Below are 26,914 nucleotides of genomic sequence, written 5' to 3'. Positions count from 1 at the left end.
AATTTGGAAGTCATCACTTACTTCTTCCATAAATTTGGGAGCCCTGAGAAACTCATGTCTGAAATCACTAATGAACATACTAAACGTATGGATGGCACACTGGGCCCAGTTAGCACACACTACAGGACTTGCTTGCTTCATTAACGCACTTTCCCAGTTCTGCTAACAATTTTAACAGAACTTGAAACAGAACTTGAAAAAACAGAATTAGGCGAAACACCACTCATTTATTTTGGTAACTTCGGGACAACCACAACTTCTAGGGATTTGCAGCCTAAAAGCGACCTGAAGCAGATGAAGATATCTCACTTTTTTGACCATATCTCATCTCAATTATTCAGGTAGTCCAGTCACACTCTAGTTACGTGACTACTTCTAAATATGTAAGTTTTCTGTGTTAAAATGGCAGACTGAGCACTTGACCCTATGGTGTACTGACTGCACTATGATTCCCACAGTAAAGATCAAAGCTATATGAGAGAGACTGCAGTTCTCCAAGACAAAGCAATGGGTCACATAAATCTTGGAAAGCCAGCTGGTATAGATGGGCATCAACCTTGCTAATTAATCCATCATGGGTTCAAACACCATTCTAAAGGGACATCTCTCATCCTCCCTAGTCCTGTAGATTGTCTACTACCTGGCATCTGAAGGAAGTTGTTTGCAATAAAAACATGTCTAAACTCTTCTTTCTGGCAGAATCAATTCACTTATACACATGGAGAATTTTTGGACAAGCACGTTGCTCTTCCATTTCCTTGTGTTCTTCATTAATATATGTATTATTTAGTACGTAAAAATTATTTCTAAGGCAAAATACTATTCAAAACATATTGGTGAGGATGAAATATTCTTTGATTTTAGAAACTGCATAATCCAAACCTGATTTTCCAATACATAAAAATATGGAATGCTTCACAAATTTCTGTGTCATACTTGCATACAGGCCATGCTAATCTTCTCTGTATCATTCCAATTTTAGTATATGTGCTGCTGAAAGGATCACTCTTCTGTTTCTTCTGAAAGGCTTTTCTATAACGGCAACCCCGACTAAACACACCAGGCTAAGTATGTGCGTATTTTTTGGTTTTACTGAAGTAGTCAGGAAACCAACAGTAATAAAGGCAATTTATAATAATTCACTAATTATTGCTGCCCATTCATTTCACAGTCCCCAAACCTTCCCTAACCTACAGTGTCTACCTCTGGCATCTATGTACCATGGACTGTCTGTGACACTGTTCCAATGCAAGTTTCCTCTCTCCTCTCACTGAAGAGGCCTCAACTGGATCTCCAGGGTTCTGTCCGCTTCTATACACAAGCACCAAACTGATTAAACTATGTCTAATGTATGATTTATAACTAGCTCCCAATGTCATTTATTAAAACTAAGCCCTGCCTATAAGAACTCTAACACCACAAATCATAATTTGAATGACAGCAAATTTCAAAATGCCGTTTACTTATTATTCATTATTTTAACAAATACTTAAGTACCACATGCCAGGCACTGTTCCAGGTGCTTGGGGTAAATTTATAAGCAAGAAGATTCACCTCAAGAACAAAAAGAGTCTTGCTCTTCATTTTTTAAAATTATTGTATTACTTTATATTCTAGCAGAGAAAGCCAAAACCACATAAATAAAGTATTTGAAGTAGTGGCAAATGTTATAAATAAATGGGTAATTTGACAGAATCACAGCAGGAGAGCACAGGAGTGGGGGAAACAGGAGCCACAGCAACCTGCAGAGTGGATCAAGATTAATTTGAATACAGCCTCTGCCATCCACTAACTGAGCTTAACCTTAAGCCCGTCCCTTTGACCTTATCTATGAACAGCATCACTGTTCATGGCTACCCAGAATTGGAAGGACTCAACATCAGGACACCTTGGGCCTTGGGTCCAGATGCAGTATCCTCTCCCCAAATGAAGAGATAAAAACAAAAGCAGCACCTCCATGAGGGCTTCTGGACAGCCATGGGCCAGTAGAGGGTATAAGGATATTTGGGGAGAGACAGGCCAAAGGTAATTACCAATGTCTACTCTCCTAGGCCCAAGGCAGGGATCATCTGCCCCTAGGAGAAGAGGTTTAGATGACAAATGTATTTAAGATCTGAAAGAAATCTCTCCAAGTAAGAAGAAATTCATTTTCTAATAATTGGTGCTTAAAATGCAGTTAACTCCACAGGTTTCTACACATCAGCCAGAGAGTGTTTCCACCAAGACTTCCTGTTCTTTTCCAGATTTGCAAGTCAAAACACTAATGCCACAAGAAACATACACCATTTCTGAATCTGCATGGCACACTGCAAATTCCACAGTGCTCTCAAGGACAGCATGCTGCCGCGGCACCAACAGCCTGCTTAGATGTGAACAGCAACCCTGGCTCGGCTCAGTGTTGGCAGCAGACTTCCCAGAAAAGCTGGCACTCTTCAAAATGGGAAGTCACCAGTGAAGAGGCACAAATGCAAGACCCGTTCTGTACTGCTTGTGCAGTACCTCCTAGGGCTTGGGGAGCTGGGATATGTAGTGACTATGAACCCAGGCTACCCTACCCCAATCTCCAAACACTGGTTCTCAGCCACAGCGCTTTCTTCATACAACTAAAAATGAGATGTTACAGTGTACACACTCAGGCACACACAGACAATAGAATGGGACTTTCTCATCCATGAAAACTGAGATTTTTCCTGTTTCCTTGGGGTGCCATGGCTCCTTGCTATTCTAAGTCAACAGATTCTCCCTAACCATTAAAAGGAGATCAGGAAGCAGAGGACAGGTGTCCACTGCCTAACTCTGTAATGTACAAAAAAGCTCCGACGGCAATCCATTAACAGCACTGAATTCTTTTCCAAGAAGATTGTTTAAAAACAAGCAACATAAACGGAAAACTCCCACAGATTTTATGGAAGGCACTATTCTGAAACTGGAGGCTGCAGCTCGGTTTGCGGGAAAGATGCTGAACTCCAGTGTTTCGTCGGAACAACAAGGCTTGGGTCAGTCAGTATATTTGCTTGTTTTGTCCCCTAATGGGGTGGTGAGGGGTAAAGGTAAGGGCAGAATCTGGCTGGATCATCTCTCAGTTACTAGGTTCTTTCAGTGTGTGTGAAAGATAAGGTTGCTTTAATGCCCACTTGAGAAAAAGACTACAGGGAATAACAAAAGGACCAGGCCAGGCTTACAGGGAAAAAAAGAAACACAGACAATGAGTGAGTTACAGGAAGAACACAGAAAGACAGAAAGAGAGGAGACTACTGAACCATAACAGGAAGGAACAAACCATACACACAGCCTGGATGAATCTCAAAGCAAAGTGAAGGGATGTAGACACAAAAGTGCTTCCATCTATATGGCATTTACAACAGGCAACGCTAATCTACAGTGCAAGAAGGCAGGTCGGCGCTGGCGTGGGGGCACAGGACAGGAGCACAAGGGAGCTTTCTCGGGTGACAGGAGGTGCATATATTGATGGGATGGTAATACCCAGATGTGTGCAGTTGTCATAAGTTATCACAGTGTACACCTGAAATGGCTGCATGTGTAAATTTTACTTCAATAAGATTGGTTTTTTAAAAATCCAAACTGAGGCCGGGCATAGTGGCTCACGCCTGTAATCCCAGCACTTTGGGAGGCCGAGGCGGGTGGATCACGAGGTCAGGAGTTCGAGCCCAGCCTGGCCAAGATAGTGAAACCCTGTCTCCACTAAAAATACAAAAATTAGCCAGGCATGGTGGTGAACACCTGTAATCCCAGCTAATCGGGAGGCTGAGGAAGGGAACTGCTTGAACCTGGGAGGTGAAGGCTGCAGTGAGCCAAGATCGCACCACTGCACTCCAGCCTGGGTGACAGGGCAAGACTCCGTCTCAAAATCAAAACTGACTTAGAAGGCTTTTGTTTTTGTTTTTTAAATCTAGAACAGTAGGGGTGCATATGTAGAATGAGCTATGACAATTTTTTAGGTTAAATTGATTTCTCTAGAAAGCAGCCATCCAAATTAAATAAAAGTTAATGCCAAAAGCCACACCTCTGGCAATACAATCCAGGGACCTGGTCCAAATGTGGAAAATTTCCCCCAGTTTCATGTGGTTAAAAGTGACTTATTAAAGAATATTTTACAATACAAACTCCCTTTTGGGGCTTAGCGTATTAAGAGGAAAAATATTTTTTAAGGAAAATATTAAAAGAAAAAAGAAAAAAAAAAACCAGTTACCTTTTTTGCAAGCCGAATCAGAGTGCCATCTGTGGCTTGTGTTAAGGAATTTGCTTTTGTGTTGTGCAGAAAGGCAGATCGAATATTTACCTATGGGGGAGAAAAGGCTTGCTCACAAGTCTTCAGACTTTTTCTTTTTCTTTCTTTCTTGAGACGGAGTTTTGCTCTTGTTGCCCAGACTGGAGTACAATGGCGCGATCTCGGCTCACCGCAAACTCCGCCTCCCAGGTTCTCCTGCCTCAGCCTTCCCATGTAGCTGGGATTACAGACATGCGCCACCATGCCTGGCTAATTTTGTATTTTTAGTAGAGATGGGGTTTCTCCATGTGGGTCAGGCTAGTCTCGACCTCCCAACCTCAGGTAATCAGCCCGCCTTGACCTCCCAAAGTTTTGGGATTACAGGCATGAGCCACCGTGCCCAGCCTCTTCAGACTTTTTCTAATGTAAAAGTGTACCAGAGAGACTCACCATGCCCAAGACTGGTACAAGGTGGTGTGAGGCTGCTGATGGGCACTGCTAGGGGTTACTGAATTAGGAGCAAGGGTGATATGAATCCGCTAAGATTCCAACTCCTACTGTCACAAGCCCCATTGATATGCCACGCGGAAGGGTCTCTGAGAGCAACAGCTTATTAGAGAATTATTATAGCAACTATCTCACTGCAAACGTGCCATGTTAGCCCTGGAACTAAAATATCCGCATCCCAAAGGATGTGAAGTCCTCATATTCACTCTATGAGGGTTCCCATTCCCACAAAGGGACTGGGCAGGCAGCCGTGAGAAGACAACTCAGAGTGAACAGGGCACCAAAAATTAGAATGAATTCCCAGAGTTGGAATCAGCCACCTCCAGCCCACAAACCAAAGTCAGCTCGGTTTCTGGCACGAAATTATTTACAAGTCATCCTGGCAGGAGTCACATCCAAGATTTATTTTAAGACAATAATCTTGGTCTAAATCTCAACTTCCAGAACTGGGCCACCAAAGAGCCAAGGGGGGATGGGAATTCTGGAGATTGAAATCCCATTTCCTGGAAGATCTCAGAACACTTAGGCCCATCCCATCTCTGCACCTGCAGATGCTTACGTAGAAGGGCATCCCCTTCCCTCCAGAACTACCCAGCAAGAAATCCAGAGGGGAGCATGACCCAGAAACAGGGGAGAAGAGGGGAGGCCAAGGCATTCACAGCCTAGCTTGTGCCATCTTAAGAATCCCTACAGTAGAATTCAGGGCCATCCTTGTTTAATTCAGCTCGCATTTTCCTATGTAAATCACTATTTCTGTTATGGTTGGAGTAATGTGGGAGAGGGTGATCTATTAATGCTATCTACAAAGGGTAGGTTCAACAGACCAGTTCCACTGTGACTAGTCATTTGTAAAGAATATTGATTTTCTTAATCTCATTCCACAAAGAGGCTATGGCAGGAAGTATCATTTTTTCTACTGTTTTTCTTCTGCAGGGTTTTGATAAAAACTAATATTCATGTATTTTTACATAAATCACATGCTTGTTTTGCTCTAACCAGTAGCAGGAGGCAAAGGCATTTGTGCGGCACCTCTGGAAATTAAATTACCTATCTGGAATTCATCTGTTTCACCAGAGACACCCAGCCCCAGCCCATCCAACCAACCTGGGAAAGCCTCCCTGGCCTTAATCTCATTAAGAGTCCAAAATCCACAGCCTTAAAGCAACAAAGCAATCTGTTTTCCCGCTGCTTCCCTGACTTTCTTCTTTGGAAGAGGAAGCTTTCTAGGTACCATTTTTTTTGTTTATTACAGAGTAATACACGTTTCCTGGAGAAAATATAGATAAGCCTTATCTCCTGAGTATCCATCCCTCTTCCTAAACTCTTCCAAGCCACTTCTCACCTCTGGGCTTTCCACTTTCACTTTGGAACACACTACTGGCCAATCCCATCTTCACCTGGCTAATCACTGTCCTTCAAGTCTTCTGTCATCCCTCAGTGTGGATTAGTTGCCCCTCCCACCTGTGCCTACACCACCACTTCATTTGTCAAAGCATACATATACACACACACACACACACGTTTATATATGTATGCTTTATATATTATATGTATACATATATTTACTAAATTTTCCAAGATAAGACAAAAAAATTAAACTGTAAATACTGTTTTCTCACTTGCTTTTTTCACTTATTTTATGTCAGTCAACATTCTTGCTACCATTTCATTTTAATGACTGCACGGAACAGATGTTCCATAATTTAACCAATCCCCTATTGGTTTCCATTTTTCACTGGGATACACAGTAAAATACTTACTACACATCCTTGTGGCCAAATTCCTAGCAGGGTGGCTGAGTGAAATGGATGCAAAATATCACACTACTTATAATGTATACTAGATGCTTAAAACATGGAATGTCGATTTTTAAAGACACTAACACAGTCTCCACATAGAGAATAATGAGGCACCTGAAACCTTCATAAAAGAAATGACTGAGGGAACACAGGATTTTTAAGCCCAAAGATGACGAACAATGAGTCTGTTGGATGAGAAATAATGTTTAGTTCCTTCCGAGGTCAAAAATGGAACACAATGAAAGAAATGAAAGAGGTACTCTGTTAGCTAAATTCAAGAGAATGGAATTTTCCCAGAGATATCCAACATCAATCTTGCAGCTACTTAAATTATTCAGGCTGAGACAGGAAGTAATCCTGACAGGGGAAAGATATTGGGCCAGCTTCACAGGAAGGGCAGTCAGTCAACCAAAAAGGTCACTCATGTTCAACTACTACGATTTCCACCCTGCAGGGGACTTCCCCACTGCACTCTTTCAAATTAAACTTGAGAAAAGCCATGATTAAATTTTCCTATATTAGCCTAACTATTATCCAAGCACATAGCCTATTTACTGTTGACAAAATATAAGAAAACCAATTTCACCAGTAAGCAAAAGTCATGGTGGATCAAACTGTAGATTCCATTAGTGACCACGTGTTTTTACAATTCCTGTCTTTTCAAAGTAGGGAGAGTCTGGCTTATCCTCACATCTTTTGGCTCTCACAGTAACAAATACATAATAAGATAATAAGAGCAGATGAGGCTGATGACCACATTTGCTGTAATTACCTAATCTCGTTGTTTTTAAGGAAGGAAGGTATTCAGTAGATCAACCGTCACTATTTAACCACAGGGGAGAAAACAGGACTCTCTCTTTCTGGATTTCTATCAATGTTTATATGCAAGATTTTAAAGGGAAGTAAGGGAATGAAGAAAGCATTACATTTAGGCTTCTGTGAAAAGCCATTATCTTTAGAGAGGCTGAGTTGAGGGAAATGACAAACAGCACGAACATCCAGTTCTTGGTGACAATAAATGAGGCTCCAGATCCAGATGGCCTTTGAATCTGGCCCCTCTGGCTTCTATTTCCACACAGAATCACTTTCAAATCGCCCACCTTCTAAAAGTTCATTTATAAACCTGCAGTTTAAAACCTAGAATGCACTCCATCATAGAAATGATATTTAACATGGCACTTGTTCCAAACCAGCACAAAGGAATTAAACAAAATTCACTAGTATAATAATGAGAAAACAGGTAAAGGATTAAGGAAGAGGACTAGAAGCTGCTAAGGGGTGAGGGTATTCCCTGCACCCTTTCAGAAAACCAGAAAAATTTAAGGAGGAAGAACCGTTACCAACCATTCTGTGCATCAAGATTAGAACGGAAACTCGAAAGTTTTGAGCAGAACAAAACCATGTCAGGGTCTATAGCTTATCAAGTGCTTGTTTTAGTTGACACCTGACTGGCTCCTGAGAAAATAATTAAGTTTTAAGCTACGCTGGCTGGGAGTCTGTATTTCTTGGACCGATGAATTATGCATGAGAATGAACTCTGCAAACTAGATGAAACTAGGCTCTGCTTTCCTAGCAAATTTGGGCAATGAACATATTTCTCATGAGCTCCTAGTAATAAATCTGAAATTAAACTAATCACATAATTAAAGGGAGAACCTAGTAGCTGAAGTACAGAAACATACAAAATTTCTCCCCACAAACTACAAAGTTTTCAATAGAGGTTAAGTCATCAGAAAAGAAAAATACCAAAAATGAGGCAGCTAAATCACATTTTCTGGTGGGGGAGAAGAACCACAACCCCATCCCGAAAACAAAGATCCAAGGAATTTTAAAGTTTGAATGTAAACATTAATTGCAATGTACTAAAAACAAAACTGGGATCACGCCTGTAATCCCAGAACTTTGGGAGTCACAGGCAGGAAGATCACCTGATGTCGTCTGAGACCAGCCTGGGCAGCATGGCAAAACCCCATCTCTACTAAAAATACAAAACTTAGCCGAAAATGGTGCCATATGCCTGTGATCCCAGCTCCTAGGGAGGCTGAGGCAGGAGAATCACCTGAATCTGGGGGAGGGCAGAGGCTGCAGTGAGTGCCACTGCACTCCAGTCTGGGCAACAGGAAAAAATGTTTTCTTCTTCTTTGAGACAGAGTCTCACTCTGTAGCCCAGACTGGAGTGCAGTGGAACTATCTCGGCTCACTGCAACCTCCACCTCCGGGGTTCAGGCGATTCTCCTGCCTCAGCCTCCTGAGTAGCTGGGACTACAGGTGCCTGCCACCACGCCCAGCTCATTTTTTGTGTACCTTTAGTAGAGACGGGTTTCACTGTGTTGGCCAGGATGGTTTCAAACTCCTGACTTTGTGATCCGCCTACCTCGGCCTCCCAAAGTGCTGGGATTACAGGCATGAGCCACCACGCCCAGTCTAAATTTTTTTAATGTTAAAAATATATATATAATATACATTAATATAATTGATTATATATAATAATATAATTAATATAAAATATATATATTAACTTCAAAGTACAATGGGTAAGGTCAGGAAAAAAAATAAGCTGCCTATTTCCCCACCTTCCATTTTCCTTCACTCCACTTGCCCCTTGTGTTTTATTCCTAGGTTTTAACAAAAGTCAAAAAAAATTTTTAAGTACCTAAAAATTAAGTTTAAGGAAGATGGTATTTTTCCCCTTTCCCCAGAATGTGGACTAAATAAACAGTATGATCCTTATGAAATATGACTATGTTGGGCCGGGCACGGTGACACACGCCTGTAATCCCAGTACTTTGGGAGGCCGAGGCGGGTGGATCACCTGAGGTCAGGAGTTCAAGACCAGCCTGGCCAACATGGTGAGACCCTGTCTCTACTAACTAAAAATACAAAAATTTGCTGGGCGTGTGGCAGGCGCTTGTAATCCCAGCTACTCGGGAGGCTGAGGCAGGAGAATCACTTGAACCCGGGAGGCAGAGGTTGCAGTGAGCTGAGATGGTGCCATTGCACTCCACCCTGGGCAACAAGAGCAAAAATCCGTCTCAAAAAAAAAAAAAAAGAAAAGAAAAAAGAAATATGACTATGTTGTTAATGAGAAAAGAGGCTGGCTGGCTCACTGCAGGGGGAAGGAATTCTTGAGTTTTTGTTGTTTCTACTGCTGTGGATGATGAACTCGACACCAAAGGAGATTGTCCCCCTCAAATCTTAACAACCTAACTGTGAAGCACTTAAGAGTGTCTGCCACTTGTGATCTCAAAGTACGAAAAGTTGAAGTTACTTGCCAACAGAAACCCGGGAAAACTGTAAGCCTCGAGGATTGCTGGTAGAGCTTCTAAAAATCTGACGTTTAGAAAGACAGATTTGGTCCCACAAGTGGGCCACCAGAAATGGAACTGGAATTTGTCTCTGCACTTTAAAAACTGTAACCAAAACCACAGATGAATAGTAGAAAACTCTTTCCTTACAAAAGTTCAGAATAATGTATTAACGGGTAAGATAATGCATATAACACAAATACCTAAAGATACAGTGAACTCCCTTGTAAATTCATAATACACTGTCCAAGGAATTCACAGGACTTTATTTAAACAGTTAATACGTAATACATCTCTCACACACAGAATGTTAACAATTAGATATTGGAGGGGTGCTCCAAAGAGATGGGGGTGGGGAGGAATCAAGGCCAAGAACCCTGAAGACCCCTTGAACTTTATTTTCAGTCAACAATGGTGTCTGCTTCTGCCAAGTACCCAGTGATGAGGCTGTGGTTAGGGGAAAATGAGGTGCTTTTACTCACACATCAGAACCACATTCTAGTTTGAATCTAAACTCATCCACAAATGCAAACAAGAAGAGAAAGAAACACAGCACTAAAGAATGAAACCAATTTTAACTCTAAGCTAAGCTATGCTGTAGGGCAAGAGGAGGAGGATGCAGAATGAAATTTAGCGCGGCGAGAACTGGAAACAACCAAAGGCACTCAGCTGCTCAGGAGGCTTTTCCCCTCTCCAAAGTGGAGTGACAGAATCAGCCAGTGCCAGCACTCTCCCTGCACCCTTTTCTCCTGGGGTAGGCCCACAGCGGAGTTGCTCTCTGAATAAGAAATCCTGCATTACGCTACATAAAGGAGGGACAGTGTGCAGGATGACCGGCCAACATCAATCTTCAATGGCCATTTCTTAAAATCCTTCTTCACGTTTTCTTCAACAGTACCAGCTACATGGCCAACATTTAAAAGATGGAAGGCCTTTGACAACTTCCTCAAGCCCAGGCTCATTTACCAGCTGGAAACTGCAGGCAAGAAACCCTGTCCAACCAAAAAAACCCAGACTTGTGCTGGCTCCCAGTGGGCACCCCTCCTGCCAATCAGTGAGAAGAGAAAACTTGGTTGTGGTGACCCCAAAACAAGTCTTAAATGTTCCATCATAACTGGTTGTAAAAAGCAGTCAGCTGAAAGGGCCAATAAAGAGAGCGAAACACATGCTGGAAACAGCTACTCCACCCCTCCCTGCACCTCACCAAGCAGATAAGATGCACCACCTCAACCTTGCAACCTGATGGTGCCCCCTGCCAGCACTGGACACACCCATGGACTCCCAGGAAAAACAGAAAATGCTCATAATCTAAGAAAGCAGATACTAAGTAAATTGGCCAGAGCTACTGCATTCTCTCTGGATGCAGGGCAGAAATCCTTAAGAGTCACAGAGCAGCCTACGGGTGGATTTTAAAGCCTATAAGGAAACGTTCAATAAATATTTGTTGATTGATTTTTTTAAAAAGATGATTAAAGGGTTAGAGGGGGAAAGGCCATGCTACAAAGGTCAAAAGTAAAGCATCACTCATCTAGATATGGGAGTCTGTGAAGGGCCTTCCGATGATTGTCTGGCTGCTTCAGAGAAGGACTGTAACCATGAGCTGGCTGCTCTCTGGTGTCTGCAACTTGGACGGACTGGGAGAGGTGGCCTGGAGGCTTAGAATCCTCTGGCTTTAGAGTCCTCTAAAAAAAGTGAATAAATTATCACCTCTCCAGATTTTACCACAAAGTGCAGGTTTAACTACCCAAGTTACAGTGGGCGGGGGGGGGATCAGCAAATTATGTCCATTCTCTACCACCAGCTCCAGGAGGGAGGAACAGGAGCAAAAGGAGGCTGGAACAACTGAGGCTGCACAGCGAGATGGGCAGCTGATCCTGAGGCTCCTGAGCCCTGCGCCCTCAGCTGGTTATCAAGGCTGGTTATTAGCGGGAGTAGCCACTATCACCTGCACTTACTCTAGGACTGTTTACAGCAGTTGACATTTATTACCTCCTTTAATCCCCACAGCAAGCCAGACCAAGGTTGAGACTGTGATTATCTCTCGGCTGAAGAAACGGAGGCCCAGAGAACATAAGCAATGTGCCTAGAGTCACACAGCTTAAACGAATTATCACTGTTGTTGAGGTCTCAACCCAGTGCTCTCAACCACTAAATTATGCCCTGGGTTTAATGCTGGTTTCAAGATTACCGATTATTAAACTTGCAGCCAGGATTCGCCCAGGTGAACTAAAAAGAAGGCACCTTACACTAATAATACAAACAGTAACCTCTGCACCTGAAATACCACTGTCAAATTGTTGAAAACTTCTATTTCCTTGTTCAACAAGCTTGTTTTGTTTAATGGTGATTGAGTTTGGGTTTTTTCCTTGGGAGCGGAGGTCAGTATTCAAAGCATTCCCAAATTGTTTAATCACATTGTTGAAATAATAACAAAGGAGGAGCAACTCTTCTCACATTGGGTATTATTTGGCTGGGCAAAGAGGTGAGAAGCATATTAAACAGTGCTTCCAATAAATGTACAGAAAGCCTACGAACAAAAATGTTGGACTTTAAAGAAGCCCTAAGGCTTAAAAAGCACCCCCCAAAGAGGGAAGGCCAGGAGTTAAGTGGCTTTGCATGAGAGGCAATGAGCCTCTGGCCAGCCACACTGCCCGTGCAGGATTACTGCCCATAGCCTTGCTACTCAAGGCAAAGCAGTGGCATACTTGGGAGCTTATTTGAAAGGCACACCCTCAGGCCCTGCCTGAAACAGAATGAACCCCAGAATGTGCAACATTTCAACAAGATCCCCAGGTGATGCCTATGAATGTTCAAGTTCGAAGTGTGCTGCCTATAGAATGAATGCCTTACATCATCATCACACATTCCACCAGAAAGCTGGTCGAGGAACCAGTTGCTACTAGTTTGTCACAGTAAGACCTAAAATTCTGTAGGCTACCTTTATAAATTATCAATTAGGATTATAATTCCTGACATAACTTCGAATTTACTCAAAATCCTGTGTCATTTAACTTAATAACCATTGCTCACTTTGAAAAATAACCGCCTGGGCCAGGTGCAGTCGCTGATGCCTGTAATCCCAGCACTTTGGGAGGCCGAGGTGGGTGGATCACCTGAGGTCAGGAGTTCGAAACCAACCTGAAACCCAGTCTCTACTAAAAAATACAAAAATTAGCTGGGCATGGTGGCAGGTGCCTATAATCCCAGCTGCTTGGGAGGCTGCGGCAGAAGAATCGCTTGAACCCAGGAGGCAGAGGTTGCAGTGAGCCAAGATCACGCCATTGCACTCCAGCCTGGGTGACATAGCAAGACTCCATCTCAAAAAATAAATAAAAAATAAATAACCACCAAATAACCTGTGATCACAATAAACAGATACAAAATGAGGTTATATGTTATCCTTTGCCTTAAGGTTGGCTATCCTAGGCAATGGACAGCCCTGATTTAGAAAGAAATTCTCACTTAACTAAAAGTGGGTCACCGTAAAAATTAACAAATCTAGCAAAGTAAGAAAACATGTAAAAGAAAGTACAGTGACCACAATCAATATAAAGCATAGGAATAAATCTTCCTGATTATCAAGGCAAAAACACCATTAGGCTTTGAACTACTAAGTCAACAATGGAAAGCTTTCTCTTCCTTACTCTTTTTTTTTTTCCCCCAAGACAGAGTCTCGCTCTGTCGCCCAGGATGGAGTGCAGTGGCGCAATCTCAGCTCACTGCAACTCCGCTTCCCAGGTTCAGGCGATTCTCCTGTCTCAGCCTCCTGAGTCGCTGGGATTACAGGCGCACGCCACCACGCCCAACTAATTTTTGTATTTTTAGTAGAGATGGGGTTTCACCACGTTGGCCAGGCTGGTCTCAAACTCCTGACCTTAGGTGATCTGCCCACCTCGGCCTCCCAAAGTGCTGGGATTACAGGCATGAGCCACTGCACCCGGCCTCTTCATTACTCTTCAAGTAACATGTTGGTAATAATGGTAAAATACCTGTAAAATGAAGACTTGAGATCAGGAATCATCATCTTTCATTCAGAAAGATGAAAAGGTATCACGTTTCCCTCCTATGTCCAAAGAGCTATAAACTATTCTTTCTCTTGACATGTACTTTTCCGTTAAGTTACCAATGACCAAAAACACATACCAACGTACAATTTACAAACACTGATCATCTATATTAATCAAAACTTTTACTGCTCCAGAAAAGTAAGTAGTTCTCTTTCCCTATTACAATCTTAGTCACTATACCAGGCATTTCCTTCTCAAGCTAATAATAAAACATGTTTACCAACATACCAAAGAGGGCAGCCCCATTTACTGATTTGAATTTAATGCTTGAGTATCCACATAATTTTCCTTATGTTTCAAATATACAAGACAACTATTGTTTTTCATTCAGTCTTCCTATCAAATCACTATGGGAAAAGGAAGAGACTTACCCCACAAAAACTACTTTTAAGGACTTACAGACTATTGAGTTAATTCCACAAGAGAAAATAAAATGTGGTCAACAATACTCATTTCATGTAATACTCGCTTAGTGGAAAATGGACTGCAATCATCCATCAGTGTAAGTTAACCTCCACAGTCAATAAATAAACGCCACTTCCAGTCACTCAGATGAAACCCGGGTGAGAGGGCTAGAAAAAAAATAAAGGTATGAATGAGATGTAGTAAACCTCTAAATATCACACTGATGACTGATTTCAAGCCAAAATGTATAGAACTCATGACAGAAAGTGAAATCCACATGATTAATATGGTGTCACTTCCAAATGCATTAAAGGTCTGCTAATACTCTCGGCACTCTGTGAAAAAAGAAAAAAATTGTATAGTAAAGAAGAGCTCAAGTTCCCATTAGCTAACTCAGGTACCACCCTACCATTTTGCAGATTTTCCTCTTTATGTGGCCCTTGCTGTTCCTTTGGAATTTTTAAAGACCTGGGATTTGAGTAATTGTAGCCATTTCTGAAATAGTTATGGACAACCCAGTTACTTATACGCTGCTTTAAACATTTGCTTTTGAGTATCTGGTTTATAGAGAGACTACATTTGCAATCTTACCTAGTTCTTTCATATCCAGAACCTTCTTACCCCAGTATCATTTGCTTGCTGTCTACCAACAGTCACTCATTGATAACTACCACTGATAGAGTGTGGGTAACCTTAACCTTTTTCTGTCACCCTTCCGTCCCAGACCTAAACTTTCCAAGTAAGAATTCAACTTCTGTGCAACACCAGAGTCCTCATGGTTACTGCATCCTGTAACACCTCTAAGAATCATACATAAAAGGGGGGACTGCTTGCTCCCTTTCTCCACCCCTCCTCTCTGTCTCTCTCTCTCTCTCTCTCTCTCTCTCACACACACACACACACACACACACACACACACACACACACACAACATGAGGACACTGGGTCTTTGCAAACAGGTTCTACTGTCCAGTAAGTGGCTAAGAAATTTCATTCATAACTCGAAACAGATAGACTCCAAAATGAGCAATCTGTAATTTTAAATGTTGTCATTAGTCTCCTGGCTGCAAGCGGTTAAAGAAGGCCTTGCAAGCTCATGAATTACGGGTACAGTTTATTACTCTGAATGAGCTCACAACAAGCACAGTATCTCAGGAAGATGGGAGGGGAAGGTTTCCAGGCCCAAAAGCTTACATGGAATGCAGCTTAAATGTCACTTATCCAATTGCAGGGGAATGATCCCTTCTACTCCCAGGCCCTTCTCCGCTTCCCTCCTTGTACACATGTATTATTATACACCTTTCCTTAAAATATACGTCACACCAGGCTTTGCTCATTAGCCTTAGAGGTTTTTAAGTGTTTACAAGAGAAAAGGTCCTGTGGTCAAATAATTAAAAACAGGACAGAACACCCATCCAACCTCCACTGCGGACAATTTTCCCAACAGATTTCTGCCTATCCCAACCCCAAATGCAGGAGATAAAGAGGCACACCCTAAATCAGAGGTTTCTTCTTACAAACACTGGGCCAATGAGAAATCATATTTTGAGCATACATGGCATTCCATGTTGGTCACTCATAGAAGAATGGGGACATTATAACCTTTTGGAGGTTGGGAGGAAACAGGCAGTTCAACAGATATGCAGAATCCCACATCCACAGGGCCTGAGATACCAACAACACTGGCCGGACAGGACCCCCATTTTCCTAAGGGACAGTGGGTAAAGTACGAGAAAGGATGAAGCAATCATCCTCAAAGCAACCAGGTCAAACTACCAGAAAAAAATGACTCACTGCTAAATATCTTATCTCTTTCACCCACACTCAAGCCCACCCCGCTGAAGTGAGGAAACAGAGGCTGCCTGAGTAGCTTCCGGCCAAATGAGGACCGCTCTGCGAACTGCCACTGCGAACCATCTGTGTGGCGCCCAAACTCTAGTGCAGTGGCTGGAGAAAGGGAACTGAGACACAAGCCACAGGTTTTGGCAGTCTTCTTATTTCCCCCTAACTGGCCTAACTGAGCAGGAAACCAGCAGTTCTCAACGCAGGCCAACTGAGGTTCCAAATCCAACTCTACCTTCTCCAAACTATAAATTCCTTCCTATAGAAAAAGGGATGGCACCTATTTCTGACACAAAGCACAGGAGTCCTGATGAAAAGCTGGGACTCAACAAATGTTTTGGTTCCCTCTGAAACCGCCCCACCACCTCAGTATGCAAGACCTTAACTCATGATCCCAGTCATCCCTTCCTCTACCAAACACACCTCTGTTGTACAGACACCTAAAATTTGAGAACCCAATGAAGATTACAAGCTACCTACTGATGCCCTCATCCTTACAAATTAGGTGGTGGCAGCAGGGACAAAAACTACACTCAACGTTCTTTACAAGACTTTGGTCCTTCTCAAAGGAGGCTCCAGAGAACCCTATGTCCAAGGGGTTGTATTCAAAATTAAGGCTCACGGGTCAGTGAAGTTTGACAAATGTCGGGTACAGATAGCCAGGTTTCTTACCTTCAGATGTGTTCGTGTACACCATGATCCTCTTAGAACCCAAGCACCCCAAAATTATTTCACCACCAAAGCATCCTCTCTGCTCCACCCGCCCCCCACCCCCGCAAATAAAATAATTCTCAGAACACATTTAAGGATAGCCAGCACTAACTTCTCTTGTTCTATTTTGCTAGTGGATTGATTTGGGTCTTTACTGAGAGAAGGGAGTGTTTTTGTAAGTAATACATGTATAAATGTTCACTTTTAAAGATGTAAACTATACTGAGTATGGAGAGTAAAAATATGAAAGTTTATTTTCAGCAGCTCAGGGAAACTGGAAAAGGCAATTATCCTAATCCTCTGAGGTTTCAACCGTACAAATAACAGAAAGTTAACAAAACATAAGAAACTCAAGGAAATTTTTTCTTTTCTTTTTTTTTTTTTTTTGAGATGGAGTCTCACTCTGTTGCCCAGGCTGGAATGCAGTGGCATGATCTCGGCTCACTGCAACCTCTGCCTCCTGGGTTCAAGCAATTCTCCTGCCTCAGCCTCCCGGGTAGCTGGGACTAGAGGCATGCACCACCACACCCAGCTAATTTTTGTATTTTTCCTAGAGGCGGGGTTTCACCATGTTGGCCAGGCTGGTCTCCTGACCTCAGATAATCCATCCGCCTCTGCCTCCCAAAGTGCTGGGATTACAGGCGTGAACCACCGAGCCCGAAAAGATACCCATGGAATTCTGAGTTCTCACTGTAGTAATGAGAGCTCTTGGGAACCTTATCAGAACTGTCATTGCACTAACAACTGCTAATGAAAACTAGCAGTCATTTCTCGCGAAAATATTTTCTTTTCTTTCTAATTTGTTCTCTTTTTACTATTTTGCAAGCATAGGAGAGCGGAATCCAGAAGATACTTCATAAAGCAAATTAATCAAATAAAAAGAAATGACTGAAACTACAATTTAAATGCAATTTTGACTGCATTCTGATTACACCATTTTCTATTGCTACATATCAAGAAAAAGTTGGGTAAGCTCCCTAAAATGTCTTGGCTACTATGTTTCTGCTAAAGAGCTACTAAGAAGAGGAAAGGAAAACATACTACATTTTAAATCTGACTCAATTGTCTTAGATCTACTTGTGCATAGATTTCATTGAATAAATATAAGAGGGCATTAAGAATGTTGTAGTTTCCCAGTCTTTTTTTTTTCTTTTTCCACTTCCTAAATTTTCTGTACTACACATATGCTGATTTTCAACAGTAAAAACAACATTTTACATTTGTAGAGAAAATCTAGGGTTTACTAAATAATCTAGTACTTGTTTCCACTCTCCTGCTAACTCTGACAGGAGTGTTGTGTGAAACGAAGTCTGAAAAGGATTCAAAGGGGCTAGGATTTGCCACAGATCCTGTAAAGGAAAGGATGAGGTGAGCTTACCAACCCCACTGAGTAGGGGCCAAACATCCTTAACAAGCTAGTTGCTGGCCAAGCACGGTGGCTCATGCCTGTAAATCCCAGTGCTTTGGGAGGCTGAGGCAGGAGGACTGCTTGAGGCCACGAGTTCAAGACTAGCCTGGGTAACACAGCGAGATCCCATCCATACACAAAACACTTTTAGTTTAAAAAAAAAAAAAAAAGAGTGCTGTATGTGGAGGTCTGGGAAAGGACCCTGACTTAAAAACATAACCAGGACGGGCGGTGGCTCATGCCTGTAATCCCAGGCCGAGGCGGGTAGATCATGAGGTCAGGAGTTCAAGACTAGCCTGGCCAAAACAATAAAACCCTGTCTCTACTAAAAAATACAAAAACTAGCCAGGCGTGGTGGCGGCGCCTATAATCCCAGCTACTCGGGAGGCTGAGGCAGAGAACTGCTCGAACCCAGGAGGCGGTGGTTGCAGTGAGCCAAGATCACACCACTGCACTCCAGCCTGGGCAACAGAGTGAGACTCCTTCTCAAAAAAATTATAATTTAAAAAATAATAATAACCAGATAAGCAGTCAATGAATGACAACTAAAAAGAAATACCTACAAACATCTGGTTGTCACGACACCTATGGAGATGTTTTAGATGACAAGGACAGACTGGAAAGACTGCAGGACTTCTCAGATTCACTGCAGTTACTCAAACTAGGAGGGGACACTCTGAGGATGGAGACAGTCACAGGATGTAAGCAGGAAGCCAAGATAAGGCCACAGGGCCAGCCCTGAGGTGCTATGAATACTGCAGTGGAAACCAAAATGGAAAATGAAATTTAAGAAACCAAACCTTTACAACAGCATCAAAAACCATAAAGTGATCAAGACAGGGGGCTGGGAACACCCAAGCTGAGCCTACAACACCTTAATGTGTCTGTCAGGAAGTAAGAGCTCAGAGGACGATGGGGACATGTTACAGGGACACCGGTAGCAGCTTTAAGGCCTCCCAGTATTAGTGTCCTCATTGTTAACTATGGCTTGGGAACAAAATATCCTTAATTTTAGGAAATAGACACTGAAGTATTTGGCGACAAGGGGATATTATATTTGCAACATATTCTCAAATGGTTCAGAATTATAAAAACTATGTGTTGCGGAGAGGATGATGGGGAGGGATAAGGGAGAGAGAATACTGTCACACCAATATGCTATGGTTAACATTTGGGAAAATCTTTGTACTAGGTTTTGCAACTTTTCATTAAAAAACCACTCGTAAAACATAACCACAAACTAAGTAAGAATAAATAAAAAAGTATGAAGGAAGATAAATGCCACCAGGAGCTCTGAAAGATGCAGAGAATATCGTGTTATATTGATTTGCTGCCACAGTCTTCTCTGGCACAACGTTCAAATACTCCCAAAATGATTCTATTAGAATGCACGCTACAAATGCCCAAGTGCAGCAACTTAGGCTAGGAATTATGCCAAGAATAAAAAAAAAATAGCATTTACTTCAAAGAAGTAAAAAATGTTGCTGACCAAGGCACTGGTGTTTGATTTTGACTATTTAAAAGTTAAAAGGAAACATCTTTTCTGGGTTGAGAAGAAGCAAGATCAGAAAATAAAGGAGGTTGAAAAAATTACCGAAATACTTTTGTGCACGAGAGTCTAGCCTTACGAAATGGCTGGACAGGTGTAGTCCTTGGTCCTTCTCTGTGCGTGAGGTATAAAATGGTTTTTAAGTATAAAACCCTGCCAGGTGCAGTGGCTCAGGCCTGTAATCCCCACATGTTGGGAGGCCAAGGAGGGCGGATCATGAGGTCAGGAGTTCGAGACCAGCCTGGCCAATATGGTGATGCCCCGTCTCTACTAAAATACAAAAATTAGCTGTGCATGGTGGCGCACACCTGTAGTCCCAGCTACTCAGAAGGCTGAGGCAGAAGAATCACTTGAACTCAGGAGGCAGAGGTTGCAGTAAACCGAGGTTGTGCCACTCTACTGCAGCTTAGGTGACAGAGCGAGACTCCGTCTCAAAAATTAATAAATAAATAACCCTAAGTGGCAAAGGGCCTATTCAGTATTGAAACATATATTTCTGAAACCAGTCTTCATCATACAGCAATCTCCTTTCAATCAAGACTTCCAACAATAAATGCAGTATTCTTTCCGTTACATCACGGAGCACCTATGCCAATGCTGAACCATTGTTTTCCGTTGAAATGGCCCTAAAATGCTTTACTCTACAAATCTTATTACCTATATAAATTAACTTCATTACTATTAGAAATGACAGGAGCAGTGGCTCACGCCTGTAATCCCAGCACTTTCAGAGGCTGAGGCAGGCAGATCACGAGGTCAGGAGATCAAGACCATCCTGGCTAACACGGTGAAATCCCGTCTCTACTAAAAATACAAAAAATTAGCCGGGTGTGTTGGCGGGCGCCTGTAGTCCCAGCTACTCGGGAGGCTGAGGCAAGAGAATGGCGTGAACCCGGGAAGCGGAGCTTGCAGTGAGCCGAGATGGCGTCACTGCACTCCAGCCTGGGCGACAGAGCAAGACTCCGTCTCAAAAAAAAAAAAAAAGAAAGAAAAAAAAAGAAATGACACATCTGGTCACACAAATGGTCTGCATGAAGTAATAAGATGGTTCTATACCAGGCAAAGACCTTGCTAGGCAGTTTCTAATCGCTCTCAGGTTATCTAAATTCTTGAATTTGGATTTATAGGTTTCCTTTTTCAATAAATTATTAATCCACCAAAAAAGAAAAATTCATTACACTCTCTTCCTAAAACAGCTTCTGCTCCAGGATGCCTGCTCTGTCCCAAGCTCCCAGATATCTTCCAGGAGACAAAGTCCTTCCCTTGTATCACTCACTATATGCAAAACTTGGGTTGAGGCCCTCACACTGAAGTCACATGACATCAGGGATACGCGCCACCCCAGCTTTAAGTGTACAATGTATTGGTTCTACAATTCATTGGTTCTTGACTCCCGACAGAGCAAGTTCTACCTCTCCAGCCTCATCTCCCTTCCACGTCCTGCATCAACCTCCCCACTCCAGCAAACCTGTATGTGATGCACACGCACACACAACACTGCACTGGGCCCTGCACTTTCACTCCTGCTCACTTGCCAGGGTAAGCAGGTTTTCACTCTGCTTCTCTAACCTTGTGACCTGTTACCTAATTTCTTCTCATCCTTTAAAAGGCACTGCGGTGGCTCATGCCTGAATCCCAGCACTTTGGGAGGCCAAGGTGGGCGGATCATGAGGTCAGGAGAGCGAGACCATCCTGGCTAACACGGTGAAACCCTATCTCTACTAAAAATACAAAAAATTAGCCGGGTGTGCTGGCACGCACCTATAGTCCCAGCTGCTCGGGAGGCTGAGGCAGAAGAATCGCTTGAACCCGGGAGGTGGAGGCTGCAGTGAGCCAAGATCACACCATTGCACTCCAGCCAGCCTGGCAACAGAGCGAGACTCCATCTCAAAAAAGAAAAAAAGGGCACTCCCTTCCCTCTGGGGTGCACCTAACCTAAAGTGGTTGGCCTTCCTTTTCCTGGAAGCTTTCATAGGGTCTGTGCAAGTCCCTCACTTCACTGACCATACTATAAGGGGCAGCTGTTGCCTATTATTGGAAGTAGAAGTCCTGACTACTGCAACTTGGCATAGGAGTCACAAAGGAAAATGGCAATGTCAAACACTGGATCAAACAATGCTTTACTCACACAGAAAAGAGATAGAGAAAGATCAACTTCCGGAGCAGGCATTGGTGCCCTGTGACCAGCAGGTCCCTCCTGGCAGCCAATGCCAGGCCACTGGCCTGCATGCAACCCTTCTGTGTTCAGAGGACAAATATAGCAGAGGAGTTGGCCAGATGCTATGACACACCCACTTAAGCAGAACAACAAAAGAGCACAAATTGATTCTGAAACAGGGAGACACATTCCCACAGAAAGTGAGAAATCCAGCACAGGCTGTGAGGACTCTTCATCTTCTGGTAAGGAAGCATCCAGTCTCAAGGACCATTCTTAGGAGGTCAAGAGAGGTCAAGTCTGCCTGCATGACACTGCCTAATACCAATGATCAGTTTGTATACCTGTCTCCCTGGCTAGGAACAACCTTCTGAAAAATTCTAAGAACTCAGTGTTTACTAAATAAATAGAAATACATTTAACAAGGCCTTATCACAAACATTTACAACATCCGTTCAAAAACTCTGCCCACTAATTCCTTCATCTGTCCCTTCAAAGAGCTAGCAGGTTTTTTGGGTTTTTGTTGAGATGGAATCTTGCTCTATCACCCAGGCTGGAGGGCAGTGGCACCATCTCAGCTCACCGCAAGCTCCACTTCCTGGATTCAAGCTATTCTCCTGCCTCAGCCTCCCCAATAGCTGGGATTACAGGTGCCCACCACCACGCCAGGCTAATAAGGGCCTGTGCAAATCCCTCAGTTCACTGACCATACTGTAAGTGGCAGGTGCTGCCTATTATTGGAAGTAGAAGTCCTGACTACTGCAACTTGGCATAAGCGTCACATAGGAACATGGCAAAGTCAAGCACTGGATCAAACAATGCTTTACTCACACAGAGAAGAGACAGACAAAGATCAACTTCCCAAGCAGGCACTGGTGCCCTGTAAAACTTTTTATCGTTGCGTTTACACATAAGTCTTTCTAAAGGTGTCCTGCCTTTAGTTCAAACTAAAAAAATATTACAACTTAGGCTGGGCATGGTGGCTCATGCCTCTTGTAATCTCAGCAATTTGGAAGGTGGAGGCAGGAGGATCGCCTGAGGCCAAGAGTTCAATACCAGATTAGACAACATAGGAAGATCTCGTGTCTACAAAAAATAAAATAAAATTAGCTGGGAATGGTGGCGCACACCAATGGTTCCAGCCACTCAGGATGCTGAAGTGGACGGATCACTTAACCCCGGGAAGCAAAGGTTGCAGTGAGCCAAGATTGTGCTACTGCACTCCAGCCTGGGTGACAGAGTGAGACTCGTCTCAAAACATAAACAAATACATAATATTACAACTTAAACTTTCTTAAACTAAAATTAGCTCTGGTTCAATTTTTAATATTTAAATGTTACAGTGGGCCCTGGGGTGCTCTCTGGGCCTCACCGGGACTCAGGAGTGTTACATTTCTGGCAAATCATTTGTCAAAATACAGCAGAAGACTTTAAGATGTCTATTTCCATTTACCCAGAGATTCCATATTTGATAATCCATCCTAAGAAAACACAAATCTTTAAACGTTGTGTAACAGTTAAAGAAAACTGCAGTTGTACATTCACTGTATAGAAAATTACATACCTGTTAAAATTATTACGGAAAAAAAGGACACAGAAATCAAATAAAAAGCCTCGGCTGGGCGCGGTGTCTCACGCCTGTAATCCCAGCTCTTTGGGAGGCTGAGGCGGGCGGATCACGAGGTCAGGAGATCGAAACCATCCTGGCTAACACAGTGAAACCCCGTCTCTACTAAAAATACAAAAAAAAAAAAATTAGCCGGGCGAGGTGGCAGGCGTCTGTGGTCCCAGCTACTCGGGAGGCTGAGGCAGGAGAATGGCGTTAACCTGGGAGGCGGAGCTTGCAGTGAGCCGAGATGGCGCCACTGCACTCCAGCTTGGGTGACAGAGCAAGACTCCGTCTCAAAAAAAAAAGCCTAATCACACAGACCTGCAACATCCATTATGAAACCTAAATCGAAGGGCATTTGTTTCAGAAAAGATGGCAATGAGAGAGGTTTCAAAAAATTTGTTATTATGGAACATATGTAATAACATAAGAAAATGCTATGACACTGTCCAGTAAAAAAATAGAAAAACAAAAATTGTATATACAGTAGGAGTACAAAAATATTTGAATGGAAGGAAAGAACAACTATAAAAAAATTACAGCAAAATATTTACAATATTTGTGTGGGGTAGTGGAACAAGGGATTAACTTCTTTTCTTCATTTCTGTGGTTTCTGTGTTACTACTAGAGAAAACAACATTTTGGAATATGCATGTAGGCACCGTGCAAGAGACGGTGTCCCACCACTACTGGGCTGGAAGGGTCTGGCCGTGCATCCCACACACTGCTCCTGAATGCAGCGATTCTGGCCTAGCAGGCTCCCTGCAGCATCCCTTCACTGCAGGGCCAAGGCTCCTCCTCTCATCCAAGAAACTCCCCTTCTTCATTTAAGCGCTCCTTCAAGCCTGACGCAGGCTGAGAAACCAGATTAGTTAGGTCACTGAGAACAGGAGGGGAAAACAGATTGTGCCCCTAACAACTTCACTTCACTGTAATAGCAAGCTATACCATGTGTGAAAAGTGAGGGATTTTTTTGTTAGGTCCATAACTTCAGGAAGATGAGTAAAGGAGCATTTTTAAACTAAGAGGAGATGATAAACACATTCACCAAGATGGTTTTCATTAACTATACACTTCTTCTCATGTGAATTTTTATTTTTTTGAGACAGGGTCTCGCTCTATTACCCAGGCTGGAATGAAATGGTGCAATCACGGCTCACAACAGCCTTGAACTCCTGGGCTCAAGCAATCCTCCCACCGCAACCTCCTGAGTAACTGAGACTACAAGCATGCACCGCCACGGCTGATTAATTTTGTTTTTTTAATTTTTGGTGGAGACACAGTTTTGCTATGTTGTCCAGGCTGGTCTCAAACTCCTGAGTTCAAATGATCTCGCACTGCCTCAGCCTCCCAAAGGGCTGGGCTTACTTACACACAGCACCTGGCCTCGTGAATTTTCAAAATATTTTTAAACATCCAAAAACTAGGCCAGGCTCAGTGCCTCACGCCTGTAATCCCAGCACTCTGGGAGGCCGAGGCGGGCGGATCACGAGGTCAGCAGATCGAGACCATCCTGGCTAACATGGTGAAACCTCATCTCTACTAAAAATACAAAAAAAATTAACTGGGCGTGGTGGTGGGCGCCTGTAGTCCCAGCTACTCAGGAGGCTGAGGCAGGCGAATGGCATGAACCCGGGAGGTGGAGCTTGCAGTGAGCCAAGATTGCGCCACTGCACTCCAGCCTGGGTGACAGCGCAAGGCACTGTCTTGGGAGGGGGGGAAAAAAACATCCAAAAACTATTCAGCAACTCTTCATCACATGAGCTTGATTCTGGCCAAATACTAACCCTACAAACTGTGTACAGAAAGCAGTCAGGCTGACACCAAGCTGTCAAGGATGTGGAACAACTGGAACACTTGCAAAATGGTTCAAGGACATTGGAGAAGTGTGGCAGTTTCTTATAATCCTCAACACAGACTACTTTATGGCCCAGCAATTACACACCTAAGTATTTACCCACAAGAAAGGAAAACATGACTACAAAGAGTCTTGAACACTAATGTTCACAGCAATAACAGCCAAAAACGGGAAACAATCTAAAGTTTATCAGCCAGCACATCAATAAATTGTGGTATGTCCATACAATGAAGTATTATTTGGCAATGAAATGAAATGAACTGATAAATACAACAACATGAATAATCTGAGACCATTATGCTGAAAATAATGGACAAGCTATAGTGACAGATATCAAAACAGTGGCTGGGAGGGGATGAGGAAACACGTTTGGAGTAATGAAAATATTCTCTATTTCAATTGGGTGGTGATTACATAGGTATGTATGATTAACAAAACTGTATGCTTGAAATGGGTGCATTTGACTGTCAATTATACAGCAATAGAGGCTCACTAATTTGTCTGAGAAAAATTTAAAATCTTCTCCCTCCTTCTTCCCATGAAGACAAGTGGTTTAGTGACTTGTACATTCCACAATTTTGCCAAGTGCAATACACATTGCTTCTTGTCCCAATTATATCATGTTTTTTATTTTTGTTTTTTTGAGACAGAGTCTCACTCTCTCACCCAGGCTGCAGTGCAGTGGCACCATCTCAGCTTACTGCAACCTCCGCCTCCTGGGTTCAAGTGATTCTCCTGCCTCAGCCTCCTGAACAGCTGGGATTACAGGAATACACCACCACGCCCGTGTGTATTTTTAGTAGAGACAGGGTTTCACCTTGTTGACTAAGCTGGTCTCAAACTCCTGACCTCAAGTGACCCACCTCATCCTCCCAAAGTGCTGGGATTACAGATGTGACTCACTGCGCCCGGCCTTAAAACGTGGTTTTTTTTTTACAATTTAAAGAGTAAGAAGGGGCCGGGCAGTGGCTCATGCCTGTAATCCCAGCACTTTAAGAGGCCGAGGCGGGAGGATTGTTTGAGCCCAGGAGTTTGAGACCACCCTGGGCAACATAGCAAGACCTGTCTCTATTTTAATATAATAGTAACAAACGATTTAAAAAATAGAAGAATTGGCTTTATGTAACAAAATAAAAGATTTTCTTTTTAGACAGTTCCCCACAAAAGGGCACCAGACTACTACTGACAGTGTTCTGCATGCACCATTCTTAACTATTTTTCATTATTCTTTTTTATTTATTTATTTTGCTCTTGCCCTGCCTTATGGTGCTGACTCTTCATTATTCTTCTGTCCCTCGATGCTTCCCTCAGACTTACCCTTCTGCTGGAGGAAATCATATTCACTTCTTCAAGTGCCACCTCGTTGGATTAACTGTTAACGGGGTTTCACCAACCCCAGTCAAGATCATTCATTTGTCTGTGCTGTCCCCAGTGGTGACACTTCTCCTCCCTCCGTGGCTTGGACAACCAC

General features: G+C 43.0%; 1 protein-coding gene and 1 non-coding gene across 4 annotated transcripts in view; both read right to left on the bottom strand.

Moving 5' to 3' along the window:
- The window catches only part of JARID2 (jumonji and AT-rich interaction domain containing 2), a 277,296-nt gene that overhangs the window by 206,297 nt on the left and 44,085 nt on the right, over positions 1-26,914 (bottom strand). The window lies entirely within an intron of this gene.
- LOC112440167 (U6 spliceosomal RNA) lies at positions 900-1,006 on the bottom strand. Its single transcript, XR_003028355.3, has one exon. It is a non-coding gene; the product is annotated as a U6 spliceosomal RNA (small nuclear RNA).

Source organism: Pan paniscus, chromosome 5, assembly GCF_029289425.2.
Source record: "Pan paniscus chromosome 5, NHGRI_mPanPan1-v2.0_pri, whole genome shotgun sequence".
Classification (NCBI taxonomy): Eukaryota; Metazoa; Chordata; class Mammalia; order Primates; family Hominidae; genus Pan; species Pan paniscus.
The sequence above is the reverse complement of the archived record's forward strand: the minus strand, read 5'-3'. Positions and strand labels throughout refer to the sequence as shown.